Source organism: Periplaneta americana, chromosome 3 (genome assembly GCF_040183065.1).
Source record: "Periplaneta americana isolate PAMFEO1 chromosome 3, P.americana_PAMFEO1_priV1, whole genome shotgun sequence".
Classification (NCBI taxonomy): Eukaryota; Metazoa; Arthropoda; class Insecta; order Blattodea; family Blattidae; genus Periplaneta; species Periplaneta americana.
Genome location: NC_091119.1, coordinates 53,704,210 through 53,727,331, shown reverse-complemented (window position 1 = coordinate 53,727,331; position 23,122 = coordinate 53,704,210). Strand labels below are relative to the sequence as shown.

Below are 23,122 nucleotides of genomic sequence, written 5' to 3'. Positions count from 1 at the left end.
GTTTAAGGAGTATTATTTTGAGAAAATCAACTCCTTATGTAGATGAAATTATTGGGGATCATCAGTGTGGTTTTAGGCGTAATAGATCAACTATTGATCAGATATTTTGTATTCGACAGATATTGGAGAAAAAATGGGAGTATAAGGGTACAGTGCATCAGTTATTCATAGATTTCAAAAAAGGTATATGACTCGGTTAAGAGAGAAGTTTTATATGATATTCTTATTGAATTTGTTATTCCCAAGGAACTAGTTCGATTAATTAAAATGTGTCTCTGAAACGTACAGAAGAGTCTGTATAGGTCAGTTTCTGTCAGATGCGTTTCCAATTCACTGTGGGCTAAAGCAAGGAGATGCACTATCACCTTACTTTTTAACTTTGCTCTAGAGTATGCCATTAGGACAGTCCAGGATAACAGACAGGGTTTGGAATTAAACGGGTTACATCAGCTGCTTGTCTATGCGGACGACGTGAATATGTTAGGAGAAAATCCACGAACGATTAAGGAAAACACGGGAATTTGATTTGAAGCAAATAAAGACCTTTGGGGAGGCCGAGACGTAGATGGGAGGATAATATTGAAATGGATTTGAGGGAGGTGGGATATGATGATAGAGCCTGGATTAATCTTGCTCAGGATAAGTACCACGGGCGGGCTTATCTGAGGGCAGCAATGAATCTCCGGGTTCCTTAAGAGCCAGTAAGTAAGTAAGGAGTACAGATGGAATATGAATTTTAAAAAGTTTTAATTTATTACATTTACATGTGAATCGGGGATTGCAGAAACAGCACATGTCACTATTTGTGGCGAAATGAGTTTATTCGAGTTTCATGGGCTGTTGATATAGGGCTATCATTCAGTATAGCCGTCTCACATTTGGAGACCTGTGAAATCCTGGAAGCGCGCAGAAACAACTCATGCCAAAGACATGTGCCGACACATTGGTTCCGATTCCAGACAGACATCTACGACACAAGGATACAAAAATTGATCCCACTGAATGACAAATGTCTCAATTTTGGTGGTGAATACTTTGAAAAATAACTCAACATTTACTATATCTGTTCCAATAAAACTTTCCATGAAATTTTGTTCTCTACCTGTAAACGGCCTCAGGGAAACTTACTTTAAGGCCTTGTAAATTGCACTCGAATGACCAAAATTTGTGTAAGCACTTCTTTTGACATTATTAAAATGATGGAAGAAAAAACATTAATTTTTTATTTGCCCCCCCCCCCCGAGAATGTTTGTAAGTACAAAGGAGAATAAGGAGAATACCTTCTTCATTGGAGTATCCAGACAAAATCGTGCCAATTCAAAGAGAGAAGCTTAATGATATACGCAAACTAATGCGTTACATACCACATGAATATCAAGACTTTTACAGCAATATTCTTCAGCGGACTATTGTGGAAAAATTAGTTTATTTATATGTTGAACTTATGTATTAAGTACACAGTAGGCCAATGCATATATTATGTCTCTAATTTGACAAATAAACTTCAGTTGAACTGAAATTATTATACTACAATTTTGATTCCTTGCAGAAACAGCACATGTCAAGTTAATATATATTGATTTATTTCATTAACAATTCATTACATTCCAATAAATTTGGTATAAAACGACACATCTATTAGGGTTCTGTCTGAAGAAGCCAGTATTATAACCAATGATGTGGTATACCACCAGTAATACCGTTTTTTGTATCTACTGAAAAATTTAGTTTTCATGACATGTGCTGTTTCTGCAATCCCCGATTCAAATACATTTACGAGGAATCTATATTACGGTGTTCAACCGTATACTTCATTTTTCAATCGATTACTTAATAGGCCTACACAAGCAACAGTCACACACACGTTCCGATACAATTTATTTTCAGTACCTACTAACTGTTGGGATGTTTTGTAGAACTGGCTTCCCACGCTGCGGTCGAGAGAGCAGGAAGTCGGCCGGCGGCAGAATGATGCGTAGTTTCCTTGTAAAATGAGAGCACTGTACAAACAAATAAAGAGATGAACAAAAGAATGGATGTAAGGAGAGAACAATATTTTAACCACTTCCCTGATTAACCCGAGAACTCGGGTTGTTAACTTGTGTCAAAATTTATTAACCCGAGTTAACTCGTTTGAGTCCCATTTTCGCTGCTAAGGATTATATCCCGAATATATACGTTTCCATTCTTTCATTAACCTTTTTCTCACTAGATGGCTGCAGTAGTTAGTGATATTGCTATATCTGGTGGTGTTTTTTGTACTCCTTCCTTGCGAGTGGAATTCTATGCTCATATAGCATTCACACACAGTAGTGAGTAGATGCTAGTTAGTTTGGCGGTTTCTGTTTGTGTTTAGTGTTTTTTGTGCTGTTTTGTGTAAAGATGGATCAAGTTAGTGATTCCGAAACTTGATCAGGAATATATTCCTGTAGAAGATTAGGAAATGAAACATCGGTATCAGAAGACGAAGTTATAGACAAACAAACAAATTCAGATCAGTTGATGTCGCGTCTTTTCGACAGTGGTTTGAATAGAAGACATCTGGCACCATACTTCTGCACCTCCGAGGTCCTCACTCCCTGAAATTTTAACATTGTTTCTGATAACGATAATTCTCAATTTTTTAAATTATTATTTAATAATGACCTCATCAATATTATATTCGAGGAGACGATTCGGCATGCTAATAAGTGTTCACAGAATGCTGAAAATAATTCGTGGCGGCCTACTACAGACTCTGAAATAGTGTACTTTTGGGCATAGTGATACTGCAGAACATTATTCACAAACCTGAAGAACAGCTGATGTACTGGTACAAATATTCAATGACTGCTACACCATTCTTCCCAAAACGCTCTCATATAGGAGAGCAGATACTACTGTCCGGAATGCAATGTGCCACTGTGCGTAATACGCTGCTTTCGAGTCTATCACACGACAAGCAACATTTAACGCCTTGATAACAGCACTGGTATTGTACCTCATAAATTAATCCATAAAAAAACATAAGTTGGTAAATAGTTCAGGAGAAAATCAAAGTGGGACACTACCAGAGCTGGAATCAAGGTGCACGAGATAACTCGGGATAATAATTCAGGTATGAATGTATGTCTATTTCATAGTGATTTTTTAGGTATATAAGAAAATGAGTGATGTACAGTGATTCTGCAATATTAAATTATCTCTTTACGAAAATTAAAATTTGACACTTTTTTTCACAAAACTGGTAAAATATATAGTAAGGGAAGAGGTTAAAGTGAGAATGGAGGAAGAAGAAAGGCTAAATGAATCGTCCCCCCCCCCAAAAAAAAGGGGCGGGCACAGGTCCAAAAAATTTGAAAATTGATATTTCAGGGAGAAAATGTTTTCAGAGTATTTTCTGTATGAAAAGGCATATGCCGCATCCAATGGTAGTTGAATAAATAGGAAATATTAAACTTGTTTTCTGAAGAGAGGTTCTAAGTCAAAGACTTGAAACTTTCTATTAGATTTTACAGGTTAGAAATCTTGAATACTTATAATGTTTTGGTAACTTATGAACACTTGTGTTCATTGTTGTGGCATAGACACATTGCATAAATTGTACTTTGTGTATTTGTTGTTTTATACTTGATGAAGAGGACGTAGAAACTGCACAACATAGTAATAAGATGGGATCAAATCTTCCAACAATATCAAACATTTCGTGATAACAGAGGTACAATCTCAAGATATTGGACTTTAAAACTTGGTGGCCACTTTTATATAAGAGGAACTGATTTCAGAGCAAACTGCATCAAGAGATATTTCTAGAGACAAAAATTTGCTTCTGATATTAGAAGTTCGATGCATTTTGGTATGATTCTGAGAAGCCAGGTCGCATCGTGAGATATACCACTGTTAATGGAGCTGTTATAAACAATTTCCAAGTTAATCAAGTAGAGAAAAGAATCCCTGTCCTCACCACCAAAATAGCTTCCCCCAAATGAAATTCTTATCAAAAGACCAAAATGAATTATATAAGGAAGATTCTCCGCTACCTACCTCAGGAGCGTGAGGAATTCTACACTGAACTATTAACTGGCCCACAACTAAAGATGATTAAAGTAGTCAGTGACTGAATATCTTGTACAAGTCAAAAATTTTAATTATTTATAAACACCACACATTGTTACTCAAAGTTGTGCTTGTGGCATATGAAGGAACAAAATAAAAGGAAACCGCTAAAAAAAATAGTTTAATAAACCCTATAGCAGCTTATCTTTTTCTCAGCTTCCCACAACTTTTAAAAACTGGACTTAGGACTTATCTCTTTAGGACAATTTAAATTGTATTTTATTAACGGGAGATTGAAGAATTAAAAGTAGCTGTAACAGAAGAAGAATTGATGAACGGTTTTTAGTTCGTTATTTAACAAGAGAGTGAAGGGTTGAAATTAGCTCTGACGGAAGGCTGGGTGGATAGTTTTTAGTTATATAATGAGAGAATTGACGATTAAAAGTAGCTATTACAAAAGGAGGTTGGGATGAATAGTTTTAATTAGTTATTTAACGAGAGATTAAAAGTGTTACCTATGATGTAAAAAGATGTGTGAATGATTTTTGTCGGATATTAAACAGAGAGCGATGGATTAAAAGTAGCTATAACAGAAGAAAAATGGATTAATGGTTTTTAGTCTGCTATTTAATGAGAGAATGAAGGATTGGAAGCAGCTATAGCGGAAGAAGAATGATTTTTTTTTCAATAGAGAGTTATCGTACCCTCCTGGTATGCTAGACGTTTAACGCCATCTTGACATCATTGATGAAAAAGTCAATCAGAATCATTCACCTCGCGTTATTTCAATAGAGGAACCCGCTATCTGTAGCCGGATAACGTGTACGTGAATGAAGTTTACCCTAGGCTTAACCTGGTGTTAAAAGATGGCATTTCGTTTGAGATTTACCACTGTGGATAATATTCATCTACTGAGAACAGTTCGAGATGGATAAATTATTCAGGCCGAAATACAAGAAGGATCAGGAAAGTATTTTTGTTGAAATTCCAACAGATAAGAAGATTGATTCGTGAGTACTCCGCCAAACGAAAATGCTCCTTTGTTCAACTCGTCGTAACTCAGTAACCAGTAAATATTTTGAGTAACGACAACTTTTAAAAGTAATTTTCTTCCTTTCTGTACATTTCTGTCGCTTTGATCCCCCATCTAACACGAAAAAAAAAAAATACGGCTTATCAAAGTTTATTCTGAACAGATGACATCGAAGTTAGTATATTTTTTTCTTATTTTTCAAAAACGATTTTCATTTCGAATTTTTTCTGTGCCTTCCTTAGACACTGAGCTATCAAATAAAAAAATTACAGCAGGATTGATTGACTATCATAGCAACCAAGGTCTCTAGATGTCGCTGTCGAACTGCTCTTAATCAGGTCCTCCCATTCCACTAATGTCCGCCATCTTTGCGCCATCGGTTGCTGTTGTCAAGCAGAACGTTCTCCGAAAGTTATCGAAATATCTGTTTTGGAAACTTATTTTATGAAATATATAAATTTAAATACAAATTCCTTCCACAATCCAACCATAGCGCAATGTAAACAAACCTGAGGGTTGGCGCAAATATGGCAGCTTGCGAAGACCTGACTCAGCGACGGACCTTGATAGCAACCACGACATGATAAATGATAAAGGAGCGGGAAATATCGTATAATTATTCTTTCCGAAGTTTTACGTACGTTAACATACGTTACCAAATACGTCACTACTGACGTCAACATAGCGTTAACCGTTTATCCTACCAGGAGAGTGCGAAAACTCTCTAATTTGTTATAACGAGAGCGTTAAGAATTAGAAGTGGCTATAACGGAATAAAGGTAGGTATGGTTCTTAGTCGGTAATTTAACGAGAGCGTGGTGGATTAAAAGCGAATTTGAACCCTGCCCCCTTGACTTCTAAGCCGAGCGCGATATAACTGGGCCATCGTGGCGAATTTATTCCCAATATAATATTGTTTGACTTCACACTGAGCTCATCATCTTCCTCCTTTTCCAATAGTTAATCGAGATATTTGATTGCTTCTTCAAAGCTTCACGTACACTAACGTTTCTCACGGCCGTTTTCTATACCTCTGTACATAACATACGATTTGGTAATGACAGCAAAGCAACTCTCTGAATCCTCCGGCATGATTTCATTTCCGTCGTGTACCGTAGCTACTTGGAAGTTGGAAGAGCACCTTTACGTGGTAGAGGAATATTAATTTATGATTGTGGATAATGGCATTCTGTTGAGAGTTTCCATTCTCTCGTCGCAGTATTTCAAAGCAATAACAGCACTGACATTCTCCAGTATCATCCATTTATTAATTGAAAAATACTGTAGCAGAAATTTTCTTTGATATTGGTATATTTTTATCAATATTTCTCCCTTTTCATTTCCATCTTGCCCAGAATAGGATTTTATTCATTACTGTGTTTTATTTTTAACTGACTTCTTAAATTTGTGTTTATTTTTTGTTTATTTCATTTTCTTCGCTATGGATTATATCGTTCTTCCAGATCTGCAGCTTTAGAATATAAAAGTATCCGTATTATAATATTGCTTAAAGGGAAACTTCACTGAAAATCAAGAAAATTTTCCAAAAATTTGTATTTGCTATTTTACGTCTTTAGAATGTAGGTCTATATTTTAATACCCCAAATAATTTTAGTTCAATTCTGATTACAAATATGTTTAAAAATGTTTTTAACTTAAGCCTATAAGGAGGTATGCATTTTTAAAGATATGCCAAAATTATTTTTTCATCAAATAATTCTTTATACAAATCTAGTAACTTTTTTTTTCAATAGTTGGTTCCCTGAAGTTACGAGATGAATGTAGCGGAGGAGAATTTTAATAAGTTATATGTTACATAAGTATTCATTTTACTTTTAAATCTACTTTTCCATAAGTTTATTTTTATTGATTTAATACCAACATTTTTATGACAAATATTAGTATTAATCAATCTGGATGAAATTTTTACTTCAAGTATGTATGAGCTAGTTGCATGTTTCTATGCATTTATTTTGTAATAAATACTGCTACTTTATTTTATTAATATTTTTTCATGAATTACAGGAAAAATAACATATTCAAGATTTCAATTTTTAAGTGAATAAATGAGATATTTCATAAAATGAATGCATAGAAATGTTTCCTTAAAAGCCATTGGTAAGTAAGTAACAAACTGGTACTTCCAATGCAGTGAAACTCCTATTTCACACTATTCAGGACTCATGGACCAGGAAATAATTTAAATTTTAAATAGTTAAGTAGTTAATACAAATATTCATATATATGAGGCCTCGCTGTCCTCATTAATATTATTGACTATAATAATCAATGACTATAAGTAGCCATTCTGTAAATATCTATTAATTTGAGAAAAATTCGTTCCGGCACCGGGAATCGAACCCGGGACCTCTCAGCTCTACGCGCTGAGCGCCCTTCAGCACGCATAGCTGAGAGGTCCCGGTTTCGATTCCCGGTGTCAGAACGAATTTTTCTCATATTAATAGATAGTTAATACAAGTTAATATAAATATTTGTAGTGCCTATTTTAAAATTTATAGTGCCCATTTAGATTGCCTAAAGCGGATTTTTAATGTCTAAGTGCCCTTAGCTTAGTAATAACTATAAAACTTTAATTACAGTGTAAAAGAGACAGTAAACCTACGGAAAATGAAAAAGACCGGAAACAGCTGACATTAATAGGCAATCCACACCAAAAAAAATAAAAAGTAAAAAATTAGGCTAGAACGTAAAGAACGTAGTGGGAAAGAAAAAAATTCATTAAATGCCAATTGTGACAATATATTACATCATCATCATCATCTTCATCATCATCTACATAATGGATTAGGCCTATTGGCCTCCTCCGACATCTAGTAACTTAAAGCTGTCTAAAAATGTATTACATTGAATAAAATGTAATTTTTATTAAAGACATATTTAGGCTAAACTCTTTGGAATCAAAGTTACATTGTCAATTTTTTACCCCTTTTTTTATTAGCCTATGTATGTTTTTTTTCTTTGTTGTTAAGTTTAACTCAATTTTTGTTTTATTTTGAGTTTATAATTTTAGTAATAACTATATTTTCGCCCTTTCTTTCTTTCTTTCTTTCTTTCTTTCTTTCTTTCTTTCTTTCTTTCTTTCTTTCTTTCTTTCTTTCTTTCAGTCTCCTTTGGAGGATCGATGTCAATTTCAAATACAAATATCACGGGGAAAACTGCTTCGTTTCGCTTCTATTGATCTTGAATTTTGAGCGCATGGTTACTAAAACAAATCACTTATTTCACACGTTTTTAATTTCCACTGATTTGTATTACTATAATGCTTAATAAGTAGGAACTATGAACAAATCTGTTTCATAGCATTAAATTACATGGAATAACGCTTATGACCCCATTTATCAGTTGGCGCCAGAGGATTAGAACTGCAATATACATATTGTATGCCATGTACAGCTCTAAGCTTTCCAGATTTATATTCATAGTGTGATATATGTATATTAAGGATTTAATAACTAAATTGTATAACGCGGAAATCAATTAGTATTTATATGTGCATGTGTGTGTGTGTGTGTGTGTGTGTGGAGGGGGGGGGAGGTTGAACATTTCTATTCGAATTTGTAATTCGCATGTTGCTTTATAATGATGCAAGCTTAATTTTATTGGCAAGTATTTACTGTACAGTAGTATACAAATTGTAAAACGTTTATGCTATAGGAAAATAACTAATTGTAATAACTAAGGCCCGGGGGTTTAGCTACAATAATATTACAACAGGTTAATGGTGACGGGTTATACCCATCTGTATCTCGTAAACATGAAGGAGGGGGGTTGACTAGTAGACTCGCTTTCAGTCGCTCACGTAATACATACAACCAAGGTCAAGGGCAGCCTACTGTCTTCGCGCTAAGAGTTGGCGCGGGGAGTAGATAGACGGGACGGGGGAACTTTACGCTACACTCTGACCTGAAAACTTCAGTCCACTTACTTGGCTACAAGTGAACGGAGTCAGACAAAAATTTCCGCATCTTCGGTGTTGTCGCTATGACTATCATTATCACATTTTTCAAAATTGCTGGAGTATGATCTGTCCATGATAATCGTCTGTTTATGTTCCAGCCGTGTATATTAATTCGAATCTCTCAACAAAGCCATTAGCCCCACCGCCCCCATCCTGATGGACAACAATGAGTGTTCTGGACACATTTATGGTAGTCAAAACTCCCGTAACATTTTTATCGTGCCAGCACCTGGGAAAAGTTAAATTGGTAGGCCTATCTATCCGCATCTCGTCCATATACAAAATCGGTTTTTCCACTTTCCTAAGCTTTCTTATTTGCTGTAGATATCTTCACGTATTCTAATTTACAGTGATTCCTCTTTTTCTTTTTTGCTGCACACTTCTTCCACCTGAAATCCTTTTTCTTCAGTATTCGTCTTAATGTTGTCTTTCATTTCAAATCAATTTTCTCTTGTAGAAGGGTATAAGTTTGTTGCAGCTTGGTACTACTTTTTTTTACTTGTTATTTAACGACACTGTAATAACTACTAGCTTCTTCAGTGTCGATTGAATTGATGATGGCGAGATGGTATTTGGCGAAATGAAACCAAGGATTCGCCATAGATTACCTGACATTCGCCTTCCGCTTGGGAAAACCTCGGAAAGAACCCAACCAGGTAGTCAGCGCAAGCGGGAATCGAACTCACTCCCGAGCGCAACTGCAGATCAGCAGGCAAACGCGCTACCTCCTGAGCTACGCCGGTGGCCCTCTTTCTTTTTCAAATAAAAATTCTCAATTACATCTTTTTTTGTCAATCTCCCGTCGAAGTCATCTACATTTGCGTTTCGGTAGTCTGGACGTTTCCGTTTTTTCTTTTTTCTCCCTCAGGTGTCGACAACGCACTTTCTTCTGTGCAGTCTTTCATTTCATTCCTTATGCGCTGTATTGTTCTTGTGGAAAAATTAGAGTACTTTTCTACCTTTGCTGTAGGTTTCGTAAGAGGAATGCAAAGGCACTGTTGTCCTTTTTCTTCATCACAGAATTATTTTGCACTTCTAATAATATTCCTTTCTTCGCTATAGATTGTCAATCCTTGTTTCCTCTTTGTCGACATATTTACAATAAACAAAAAACTGTTATAAACCTAAATAACAGTATACAATAACATAAATTCTATTAAATATATTATTATCAACACTATTAACACAAAAAGCAAAGGATAACTAAAGCAATACAAAGATTTGCGGTATACTGAAAACAATTGTCTTGTTGAAACTAATAAAACACTACAATAAAAACCGCACTATTATTTTCACAAAGTCGCAAAGACTCATAGACAAGTGCAGTAGATGTTTGTGAAACAGGAATATTGCAGTGAACAACGCGGTGCGCATGCGCGACTGTTTCCCCTCCGCCCCGTCTAAGTACTTCAGGCGACTTCTCCTGGCGTGACAACAGTAGCTAACGTAGTGAACTGACGGACACAGCGTTGTAGAATAAATTTCACATTTAATCGTAAATTATACAAACCAAATATCTTTTCCAGTAATATGAACGTAACTATACACAACATATGCATACCCCTCGACTCTACAGCACTGTAAGCATCACCTCTACGCAGACGATTTACAAATCTATATCCATACAATCCCTGACTCACACAATGACGCAATACACAATCTTAACGAGGACCTTGAATCTATATCTGCATGGGCCAGAAAGTTTGGTTTGACTCTGAATGCAAGAAAATCACAATCAATTCTAGTGGGACATCAACGTCTATTATGCAATATTACTCCTGCTCTTCCAGTCAAGTTAAACGACACAATAATCCCTTTTGCTTCCTGTGTTAAAAACCTTGGAGTTTACTTTGATAAGCATTTAAACTGGAATAACCAAGTAACCCATACTTCCAAAAAAGTGCTTTCCATACTACATTCTTTAAACAGCATTCGAAAATTCCTTCCGCTATCACTCAAGAAAATACTAGTGGAAATACTAGTAATGCCCCACTTCGATTATTGTGATTTTCTACTGACTGACCTCAATGTCAACCAGTCGCAAAAATTACAACGTGTTCATAATTCTTGTGTTCGCTTCGTCTGCGATGTCCGTCGCGCTGACCACATTACCCCATCCTTCCAAACTCTAAACTGGCTACGGCTTAACGAACGTAGAAATTTTCATTCTCTTGTTCTCCTTTTCCAAGTCCTTCACACTTCTACACCTACCTACCTTGCCTCCCGTTTCAGTTACCTGTCATCATATCGTAATCTCTTCACACGCGCGCAAAATAGCCGCATACTAGCCATACCAACACATAAGACATCATCGTATTCATCATCATACACAATCTCGCTCTCGCGCTTGTGGAATACCCTACCCAGTGACATCATAGACTGTCGGAATTCAGTAGCGTTCAAAAGCAAACTTATTAAGCATTTTCTTACTACGTAGAGTAGGTTTAATTTTTATTTAATCAATGAAAGAAATGCTTCTCTCTTCTTAACTTTTACAATAAACTGTCTAGCATTTATTAATCAGTTAATCTTTTAGTACTTTGATTTTTATTGTATTTGTATTAATTGTAATTATAATTGTAATTGTATTCTTAATATTGTAGTTGTAATCCCCAGGTAGAGGGGAAGAAAAGGCCTGATGGCCTTATCTCTACCTGGTTAAATAAATAAAAATAAATTAATTAATATTAGCAATGGGCAAGTAAATGAAAAGGTAATTGATTGTGACTATATTATGCATTATGTGCATATGCTTTGTTACAATGAATTACAATATACATTTTGAAGTTTACAATTGGAAAAGATCTTCTATTCTCCTCCAAAGATGATTTGTGTTGGGAAAGATTTCTCTCTCTACGTCGCATGACATGACGGGGGCAAATTTAAATCAAGAAAAAGTATTAGTGTTTCCTTTATGTGGGTTAACATTTTGGTCTCCTCTAGAACATTCTTGTTCATCTCGAATAGTACAGAGTTGAAAATCCTACATTTTTCTGGATAAAAGGTATTGTGTCTGTTTGAACTGAAGTTAAACGTTCAAGGCACATTTTCCTCTCTCTCTGTGTTTATGTAATACAATATGTTTTTTTATATATCTTAGTTGCGATATGTTGTTCTATATAACATTTATGGTAGCCCCCTCTTATTTTTGTTCCACACAACTTACAAACAATATTCCGACCATCAGAGGAAAAATACTCACTGCCATAATCTGCCACAATAATTGTATCTGTTGTAACTGTTTTCGGACGTCCCCGCTTATGCATGATTTGATTTCACTTACAGCGTACGGGTACGCACACAAAGAACGCTGGTTTCCCGGTTTCAGGTTACCGGCGCCGACACGCGCTTACCCGCGCCAAGAAGTTCTGCATGTTAACTAATGAGGTCCGAACAGAAAGGATACAGGTTCGTACTTGTCAACGCGTGCAACAAGCGCCTACAAGTTTACCGGAATGAATCTTTAATTCCTGCTCGCTGGTTGGTGACGCCTGTATTCTGTATTATCGGTACACAGCAGAAAGTAAAATGAATAGTGATGCATTAATTGCTGCTATTTATAATAATCCTGCTGTATGGGATAAAAAAGACAAGTACCATAGCAAAAGGAATGTAGTAATTGTTTAGTCAACTGTCCGAAGACAGGTCTGAACCTCACAAGTGATACAAAAAGCATCATTTATTAGGCAACTAGGCCAGGAGATAATGGGGTAGGGTGACCAGTTCCTTTCCCCCTCCATTACATACATCGTTGATTAGTGAAGAATAAAGTTGTTGGAAAGGGATAAGTGCAGAAATGAAGCAGGACGGTAAGTAAAATATCTCAAGATAAGAATAGAAAATGTTCCACAATAATTGAGGGGTTTCCAGATTAAACATCACGTCACAAAAATGTATTTTTAAAAGGTTTATATGATTCTAATGGGGAAATTAGACTAAGCTGACTGTTAGAAACCTTTAAATGGGGAATTTCTTAAAAATATTTTACAAACATTTTTTTCTATAGGTAAGATGGGATTACGTTTTTAAAATGTTTTCTGAAAAATCTTATCGATTAATTTGATAACTTTTATCTTCCAACACTTCAGTTGTTGATTTGATTGCTTACGAAATGCTACATTAGAGCTAATTAATTCTCACTTATAATACTCTTTTTAGAAACAAAGCTGAGGATGATGTGGGCGTATAGGCTACTATAAGAGATTAGTTTGCAGTCCATTAGTGTAATATGTTTCTAGTCAGCGATGTATGCAAAGGATGGGAAAACGAACTGTCCACCCTATCCCTTTATCTTCTAGCTTAGTTGCCTCATGAGTGATACCTTATTGGTGTCACTTAATGAGGTTTATACCTGTCTTCGGACAGTTAACTAAACAATAAACAATTTGCCGTCAAACGTGGGAAAATTCCACGTTTGCGATGTGCAGATCCTGGTAATTGCAGCGATCACATAGTAAAATGATCACATTTTTGAAGCTATGAAGTTATGAAGCCCAGGAATTTGAGCAAAGTGTCTGTAGCTCCTGGTAATCCAGACGAGACACATTTCTCGGCAGCGACTGAATTCGACGACCATCGTAGTGCAACACCATCCTCACCCTCAGCGGATAGAGAGGATATTAGTGACATTAAGCCCTAATTTTTCCCACAGACTAGACCTTGGATTTTTAGGCATTGAAAACTGACTTTTAGGCACCTAAAATTGGTCCTGAATTTATCAAATTAGGCACTAAAAACATGGATTTAGGCACTAAAAATACAATTTCAAGTAGCTAAAATTACTATTTTATGCAGCTAAAATGTAATTTCTAGCCACACGAACTACAGTAACTATAAAAATGCAATTAGTTAGTGAGTATTGAATATTACGGTATACAGTAACAAAACAGTAAGAAAAATATTGCGGTTAGAAACTTGATTTCTGTTAAGTCTTATATCCTGAATATCGGTAGGCCTACATAATTTTTAAAGAATTCATAGGCCTCAGTGTTCTAAGGCTGCTAATAGATAAGTGCTTATATTACAATTAAATTAATTAATTTACCAATGAATTTACAGTTAACATATTATTCATAATTGGCATTTCAATACATAACTACGTTTTTCTCTAATTTTCTATCATCAAACTTTGCCTTTTCTTAGACAGAACTATTTTAAAATTGAAAACAATTCTTCCCAATGATACTGAAGCAATTGATACATATTTAAATCTAGCAATATTTACCATGCTGATTTCTTTAGGGAGAACTGCATCCTACCGATTCATGACATTTCTACAGTCTGCTCAATTGCTCAACAAAACCAGACACCTTCCACGAATTTCTTCTTTCCTATAACCAAACTGTTACAGGATATTTGAACCATACGCAGCCCATGACATTCAAGATTTTCTCTTTCATATACTACACGAAAATTTAAAAATATATAAGTAACAAAGAGAAATAGGCAAACTGTTACAGGATATTTGAACCATACGCACCCCATGACATTCAAAACTTTCTCTTTCATGCTACACGAAAATTTAAAAATATATAAGTAACAAAGAGAAATAGGCAATTTTACGCTCTAAGACCTTAAAAATAGATCTCAATGGGGAATACAGGCATTTTTAAGAACCATTAAACCACTTTCAAACTTTCATATTTTACATAAAATATGAAGATATTTAACTACTTTTAATTTATCTCTACATATAAAAATAGGCATTTAACCTAAAATCCGAGGTTTAATAATGACCCACGGCCTACTGCGTCAGAGTCTCTGGAATCCTCTTGTGTATCTAATACAGAAAAAAAGACGTAGACCAACAGATGTATTCAATGATTCTGTGCTACATATTGGAAGGCAGAAGCTTCAATATTTATAAAAGAAAAGAAGTAGAAAACGTGGTCAAGAACGTGAGGAGACGAACATCTACACTTCTTAAAAATCTATTACCATAGATGTCAATTACACCAGTTTTTGGTTAAAATGTAATAAAATGTTTCCAAAGTGATTCTGGTATACTGAAGAAATGTATCTTCGTCTACATTCAGCTCATTAAAGAAGTGATGTTACTCACCACATCTTTTTACAACAATTTATTGATGAATATGAATTATTTTTCTTGTCTCTTTTAATACATCTATATAAAACTATCAACATATAGAAGAAAATCTTCATCAGACGAGCTAGTCATCGTGAAAGCAACTGGCAGGTTTTACCGCTTTAACACGCGTTCTCTGTGTCCACCACTCAGCGCCGACAGGCTTAGGCAATCGGCGCTGGCAGCCAGCGAGCAGGTTACCAGCGTTACATGCTTTCTTTGTGTGTGTATCCTGCCTACCTGCTTACCGCACTCAATGCCGCGCGACCTACAACAGGCAGCGCAAGACGGCATTCTATGCCTTGTGTACCACTAAAGCCCGGTTCAGACGGTGCGTGTTTCTATGATGGATTCCAAGGTGGCTGCGCGGATGGGTCGCCTGCGTGGTCACTCACCGTTAATAATGCGCTCTGGTGGCTCCGTGGATAGCTAGCTTGCTGGATTTCGAGGGTAGGTTCCTTGCTATTTTTCCTGCGTGCTTCTGTGCTGGTTCAGTGTTACCAAAATAGTTGTTCTCCAACTAAATCTTTTTTTTTTCAATGTATTTCTTAGTTTCTAAGGACAGAATAATCAAATATAGACCTTTAGTTGTTTTAAACTTCTTGTTTAATTGCTTTGTTGCAACATTTACTATTGTTAATATAGAATTTTAGTTGTTTCCACTTATGGTTAGTTTCTTATTTATCATGAGTGTTATCTAGACTGTTATGGGACCTTGGGAGCGAGAAAACAACTGTGTTGAACAACCTCGGGAAGGTTGCAGAAGCTACTATTTTAAGGGGAGAGGATGGTATTTTTGATGAAAAATTACTAAATTTTCAAAAAAGAAAAAATTCATTAAAATACTCTGTGATATGTGTGGATCGCCATTTTTAAACTTTCTGCATTATGGATTTTTAAATCACTCGCCCACTTTTATTGTTGTTTCCGGTAAATTAAATTTTAAAAAATGTTTTTTTTTTCTTTAAAATACCCTTTGATATGTGTGGAATATATTGCATAACATTTTGTGGGTATTTGTGCCCTTATCGGATGTTGAGACGTCATTTTTAAACTTCCTGCGCTATGGATTTTTAAATTACACGCCCGCTTCATTTTTTTTGCTACATTGCCAGACAAAATGAATATAATTTCTGAACTATTAAGGTTACATGCATGATATTTAGAGCACACATTCTTTAGACTATTAGGAAACTTTTCTCTGTAACAGAATTTTGTTAATTGATTTCATTTTAAAAATACGTGCGTTTGTTTGCAAGAAAGCAAATCAGAAAATTGTTATTAAATTTTAATTGTTTATTTTACCAACGTAGGGACTAATATCAAAATTCTGTTACAGACAGTTTGTAGAACATACTTTTGCAAATACATTGCAAAAACTGTTTGAATCTATCTTTAAAAACGGTTTAGATATATCGGTTTTAGTACAATCCTGCATTGGGTATATTTTTTTTCAAATCTTTTTTTTTTTTCAAAATATTTTTATTTGGTTGAGTTGCCACAGCTATGAGCTCTCTACATACAAACAATTAATAATTTACAACAAATAGGAAAAAAGTTTTGAAAAATACCATCCTCTCCCCTTAAGAGAGCAAGTCGAAAATTTTGATTATTAATTCCTACGGTTGGACCAAAGATCAAGTCAGAACTTTAATTGAGGCGTACAGAGAAGAAACATGTTTATATGCTATGCAAACAGCATTGATAAGACATCTTGGCCCGTATTTCTACGCAGTAACCATTTTCGGCTCCACATTCTACTCTTTTTAATTTGATCCGTCTTCTCAGCGTTCAAAGCTAGCAAAACAGCAAAGGCTGCTGAACGTCTTCTTCGTACAGCTTCCATATTTGATGTTTACAAATCGTACCGCGCCAGCATCTCCAACTTCCAAACTGGGATCCAGCCAAAGAGTTTGTAATACTTCAAACTCTTTAGATCCAGCATGCAAGGCAGCTCGCACCGTGTGAACGAAAACCATCACCGCAGCCACCACGGTACCCAGCACCGTAGCCACCACGGAACCCAGCCTGCTAGCCACCTTGGAATCCATCACAGAAACACGCACCGTCTGAACCAGGCTTAACTTGACGGAATTTTGACTAAACCCCCCGGCCTTAGTAATAACTTCCACAAGAATAATTGCTTCATTTTTCTTTTTGCTCTACGATAAAACTATGACGAGAATCTCAGATTTCTATACACAAGAAAAAAGAAACCAACCATGTAGAACGTAAGTGATGAAAGTTATTGTGCAATAGCTGTAATTCTGTTCCCAAAAATATTATTTTGAAAATAAATAACATAAGATAGATAATTTTAACTTTTTGAAAGATAATGCATTTTTGTCATCTGCCTTCTCCACTTGTAGGAAAGACGTCCCACTCTGGTTAGTAGGAATACCTCACAGCATTCTTCAGTAAAAGTAACAACACACATTCCTTTGTATAAGAAATGATTTAGGCTATTTAAAACATCAATAAACATTACGATACAAGGAAAAAAGTAAATATTTAAGTGTGTGTAGTACAGTACACAGAGTGATCGTAAGTAATGTCATTAATTTCAGGGAGTTATTATTTGATATACAGGGTGATTCAGAATCTCTGCAACAAACTCTGGGGTTCGATAGATCTAACAATGAGGATCATTTTTTTGTAAAACAACTCATGTTCTCCGGTGCTCATACAAGTTATCGAAAAAGAGATAGGTTTCACTGACATTTACAGTTAATTATGAAATTAATTATTCATTTATTTCTTCAAGTATCCTTGCGGACAGTTTACAAGTGCCCTGTCATTTTACTGCTCCGTTTGAATGGAGCGCTCTCCGGAACACGCTTCCGCTGCTCCTGGAGGATGTACCCTTCACGATGTTAGGGGACATGTGATTCAACATAACGTCCCAAAGCACTTCAACTTAGTTGTACGAGCACATCTGAACATCTTCTACGGGGAGCAATGGATAGGGAGAGCGGGACTTGTTGCGTGGCCAGCGTAATCACTAGACATCGGATTTTTAGGCACTAAAAATTGCAGTTTTAGGCGCCTAAAATAAGCTCAAAATTTGTAAAATTAGGCTCTATTTTAATGAAAATAGGCATTTTAGGCACATCAAGGTATCATACTTATTTCTTTCACTGAAATTTTTAGTTATACACTAAAATACGCACAAAAAGTATGTTTAAACATTAAAAAAGAATACTATATTATATTTATAAACAGAGCTGCACAAATTTAATGTATTGAAAATAATGAAATAATGATTATTGATATCAAGATTACTCATTTTAAGTTATTGAAATTCAGTTCCATGCTCAGACTTTATTATAATTATCTGCACAGTACACCACCAGAATTTTTTCTAAATTCTCCACAGTTAACCTTTGCCTTTTGTCACTGAGAATCATTTTGAAAGCAGAAAAACTTCTTTCAACCGAAACTGATGTGAGAGGCGCAAATTTTAAATCAGGTACAATAGAAACATCAATACTTACTGGAACATTTACACTTTCCCCCGATATCACTCTTGATACTTTTTCCAACAATGAAAATCCTACATTCTTATTTAATACGTTGTCCCACTTATTTTTAACTTTTTTTCCAGTTTCGCCCAAAGCAGAATGTATGTTCACTTGAGCTTCCTTTACTATTGCTATTTGGCTACAAAGAGATTGTTTTTCACGTTCTAATTGTTCAATGTTTGCAGGTATGAAAGAAAAGTTTGATGTTAGGTAGGCAATATCGTTTTTCACTCGTGAGTCATTCAGACAATCTTTCACTGCTTTCACACACGCTGCACTATCAGTTTCAGGTAATTTATCAATAACTGTGACCACTTCTTTAAAATACTTAGAATAATACACCACTGACTGAATCCAGGTTCCCCATCGTGTAACAACCGGCTGAGGTGGGAGTGGGATATCCGGAAAGTTCTCTCTGAATATTGAAATCCTAGATGGGGCTTTACAAAAACATTTTTTTTGTGTTAGAAATAAACGAATTGACAAGAGGAAATTCATTCCGGATTGTTTCAGAAACCCTGTGAAGGCCATGTGCTAGACAGGTTACATGCGTGAGGTTAGGATAAAATGTTTTAAGAAGTGGAGCTGCAGCAACCATGTATGAGGCAGCATCAGTACAAAACAACAGAACTTTAGAATCGTCTATATTACCTGAGTATAAAGACTGTAGGCCTTTATTTACAAAATAAGCAATGGCTTGGCTATTCACTTTCGAAAGTTCCTTAACACATACGAGGTGTGGAATCGAAGGTCCATCAGGAATCAGTTTTCCTACTACCATATTTGCTATATACCTATTCATAGGATCTGAGGTTTCATCTACAGAGACCCATATGTAAGAATCACCTATATCCTCCCGAATGGAAGCTAAAGTTTCATTGTATATTCTGTCTAAGTAATTTTTTCTTAGGGTCGACTCAGATGGGATATTATGTTTTCAGTATTTTTATAAAAACTGTCTTAAAACCGGATTTTCAATTGCATTCCAGGGAATGTTAGCAGCAACAAACGCTCTGGTTAAATCAGCATAGAAATTGCTGCTGAGATTGGATGAAGTAGGCTGTGTTAGTAAAGGTTGTTGCAGTTGATTTTTCTGCTGAGTTTTAGCCTTATGAGCCGCTCCTTGTACATGCTGCTTTAGGTGGCACTTCTTTTCTTGCGAAATCTAAAAATGTAAAGTAAACTGAATTAAAATAAATTCCTAATTGTTGTATTGCCGTATTTCTGTCACAAAGTTAGTGGGTTCGAACAATCAAAATTTTAATGACCTGCAAATACTTTAACTATCGGAATTTAAAAGGTTAAAGTGTAGTGGTCTTAAAAAGAATTATACCTCAGGATAGCTCAGTCAATGTATAAATATTATAGGCGTACTCATTAAAATTAATAGAATTTATATATTTCAACTATTGTTACATACCTGTTTACTACAAATCTTGCAGAATATTATTTTTCCATCATATGTGAATTCTGAATATTCTGTTAGCCATTGCCGGATCAATGTAGATTTTGCACTTATATTTTTCGGCATTATCGCGTTAAACTTCACAGGAAAACGTCCTACCGCTCAAAACTTCTCAACACAAATAAGGTGAGGGAAAGAGCAACTGTTAACGAGCATTCAAATGAACCGTTGTTATTGAGATTCAATTGGACAAAAATACAAAGTTCCACTTATTGTTGCATTTCCTGGTAGTGTTAACACTAGGAGGGCCATTCTTTTAAATATTTTGTAACGGTTTACCCTACTAATTCGCAGTTTTACGACTTTTCATAAATATTTCAAAAACACTCTTTCTCCAAAAATTGTGATTTTATGACACTCTGAAGGGCAGCACAGCTAATCGGTTTCAGACCGAAAACAGTCACTTTTATAGTATAGTATATCTCTGAATCGGTAGCAGCACATGTTGTGATTGTTGCCTGCTTCAAAACTAAGGTTGGTTCTTTGTCGGCATTTATGCCTCCAAACATGTTAAATTCGGTGAAATCTATTGCGAGAGTCGTGAGATTCAAAACATTTTGTTTCCTTTATCAATGGTTTCATGGCCGGTGTGAAGCAAACTTTCCACTTTTTAAATGCCTTAAATTTCGCAGTGAATGCATGTATAAATTATAAAAAGTAAGAGTAAAATGCGAAACTTTACAGTGAGTTAGGCATTTTTAGGCGAATATTAACAAATTAGGCTCTAATAACCGTTTTAGGGCATTTTAGGGCACTATAAAACTCTTTGAATACCTTTCAATTTCCATGAAACACAAATATTAATAATTATTTTTACTTTTCTCCTAAAGAAACAAAATAGGCATTTGCCCTAGAATCCGATGTCTGGTTATCACCCGACTTCACGCTATAACCTTTTTTTCTTTTGGGACATGTAAAGTAATACACCACTCGAATTGACACCAGAGAGGAACCGATTATGCGAATATTAGCTGCTTTTGATCAAATTCGCCCCAGAGCGATAATCACTGCTACAACGATGTAATGAATGTAATCAGGTTCAGGGTAGACACTTCAAACAGCTGTAACTTGTCAGCAAACATACCTGAAAAATAATTCATTTCATAATAAAAATTGTTACCGCCACTAAAACCTGTCTTTTGTTTTCGATGTCGCTTAGCTCCTAAACGAGACATCAGAGAACATGGGTTGTTTTACGAAAAATGATCCTCATTGGGAGATCTATCGATCCCCAGAGTTTGTTCAGAGGTCCTGAATCACCCTGTATTTCAAATAAAAGAGTTTATACAATTTTGTTCTTTTTTGTTTCTTTTTCTAGATAATCTTTTTATATGAAAAATTTCATGGCGTGTTTTGGGAAGGCCACTGACTGAATTCCCAATATGCTCAGTCACTTTAAGAGAGCAGTGTATTATGATAATAAATTATTCAAAGAATTTTACTTTCGTCCAAATATGTAGAAATTTGTTCCGAAGAAATGTAACTTTTCGTTCTAAGAAAGAATTTTAAAATGTTAAACTTGTTTTCGGATCAAATTTCTGCATATTTAAAGAACAAAACCAAACTCCTTACAATAATTTACCATAGTAGACTGCTCTCTTAAATTAACTAAGCATAATGGGAATTCAATCATTAGATTTCCAAAAACAAGCTATGAAATGTTTCATTCAAAACTACTTTTGTCTCGGAAATGAAACAATAATTAGCAAAAATTGCATTTAATTTTTTGTTGAAATGTCTCGAAGAATAACCCCTTGAAACTATGTATATTCATTTTTGATCGAATCATACGTACTCACACTATATGTTTTATGACACATAATATATACGTACGTAGTGTATAATGTAAAATTCTATGTATGTGTGTAGGTATTTTTTTTATTTTAGTAGGTTATTTTACGACGCTGTAACAACATCTCAGGTTATTTAGCGTCTGAATGAGATGAAGTTGATAATTCTGATGAAATGAGTCCGGGGTCTAGCTTCGATAGTTAGCCAGTATTTGCTCACATTGGGTTCAGGGAAAACCCCGGGAAAAAACCTCAACCAGGTAACTTGTAGAGAGGGTAAAAAAAGCTGGAACAGTTTATTTGAAACTGTTTCACAATAGAAACTATTTCGTAACTGTTTCGATACGAAACAGTTTCGTGATATAACCTGTTCCAACTGTTCCAAAGAGTATTATCCTGCTCCAGTGATCACTTCAACTTTCCATATGGTTCCAAGAGATAAACAGTTTTCCTCTTCTTTGTTGTCTACAAAGGGCATATGTAGCGCTATCATTCACCTTCAATCGAAAGTAGATATAATATTATCCATGTTCCACACTGCCTTTGTGCAATAGTAGCCTATGTAGGATCGCGAAATTTAATTGTATAAATCAAATTCCCTAATAAGTCTCCTAATTATTAGCTGTCCATTGATGGAGAATATGTTCATGGTGCCCTGACATAGTGTTAATTATTAATATACCGCGAAAAAAATCATCGGCTAATGTCATCATTATTAAATTCTCCTAGGCTTATATGCGTTATTTTTACTAAAATCGATTTATTTTGAATTGTAGTTATTTACTGTACCCTTAACAGTAACCTATGAAATTAACTTTCGTCGTCATAATACACTGAACAGCTGATTTAAAGACGATTCAAGGGCTTTGAAACATGTTCCCGAAGCAGATGAGAAGTTGGAACAGTTGGAACTCTTGGAACAGTTGACACTGATGTTGTAAACATATTCTTATGAAACTGTTTCTTTGAAACTGTTATTTTGGAACAGCTTCGTTCATGAAACAGCTACAGTCGAAACTGTTTCTTAAAAAGATCAGTTTATCCCATCTCTAGTAACTTGCTCCGACCGGGATTCGAACTCGGATCACCTGGTTTCGTGATCAGGCTCTCTAACCGTTACTCCACAGGTGTGGGCTGTATGTATGTATATATGTATGTATGTATGTATGCATGCATGTTCAATAAAACACTGTTAAAAGATTTCTAGTCATGTC

The 23,122-nt window shown here is 35.3% G+C and overlaps 1 long non-coding RNA gene across 1 annotated transcript in view; it reads right to left on the bottom strand.

Annotated features, from left to right (window-relative positions):
• The window catches only part of LOC138696041 (uncharacterized), a 44,612-nt gene that overhangs the window by 1,848 nt on the left and 19,642 nt on the right, over positions 1–23,122 (bottom strand). The window contains exon 2 of the long non-coding RNA XR_011331220.1: positions 1,891–2,000. This is a non-coding gene — a long non-coding RNA (uncharacterized lncRNA). The remainder of the gene's footprint in view (positions 1–1,890; positions 2,001–23,122) is intronic.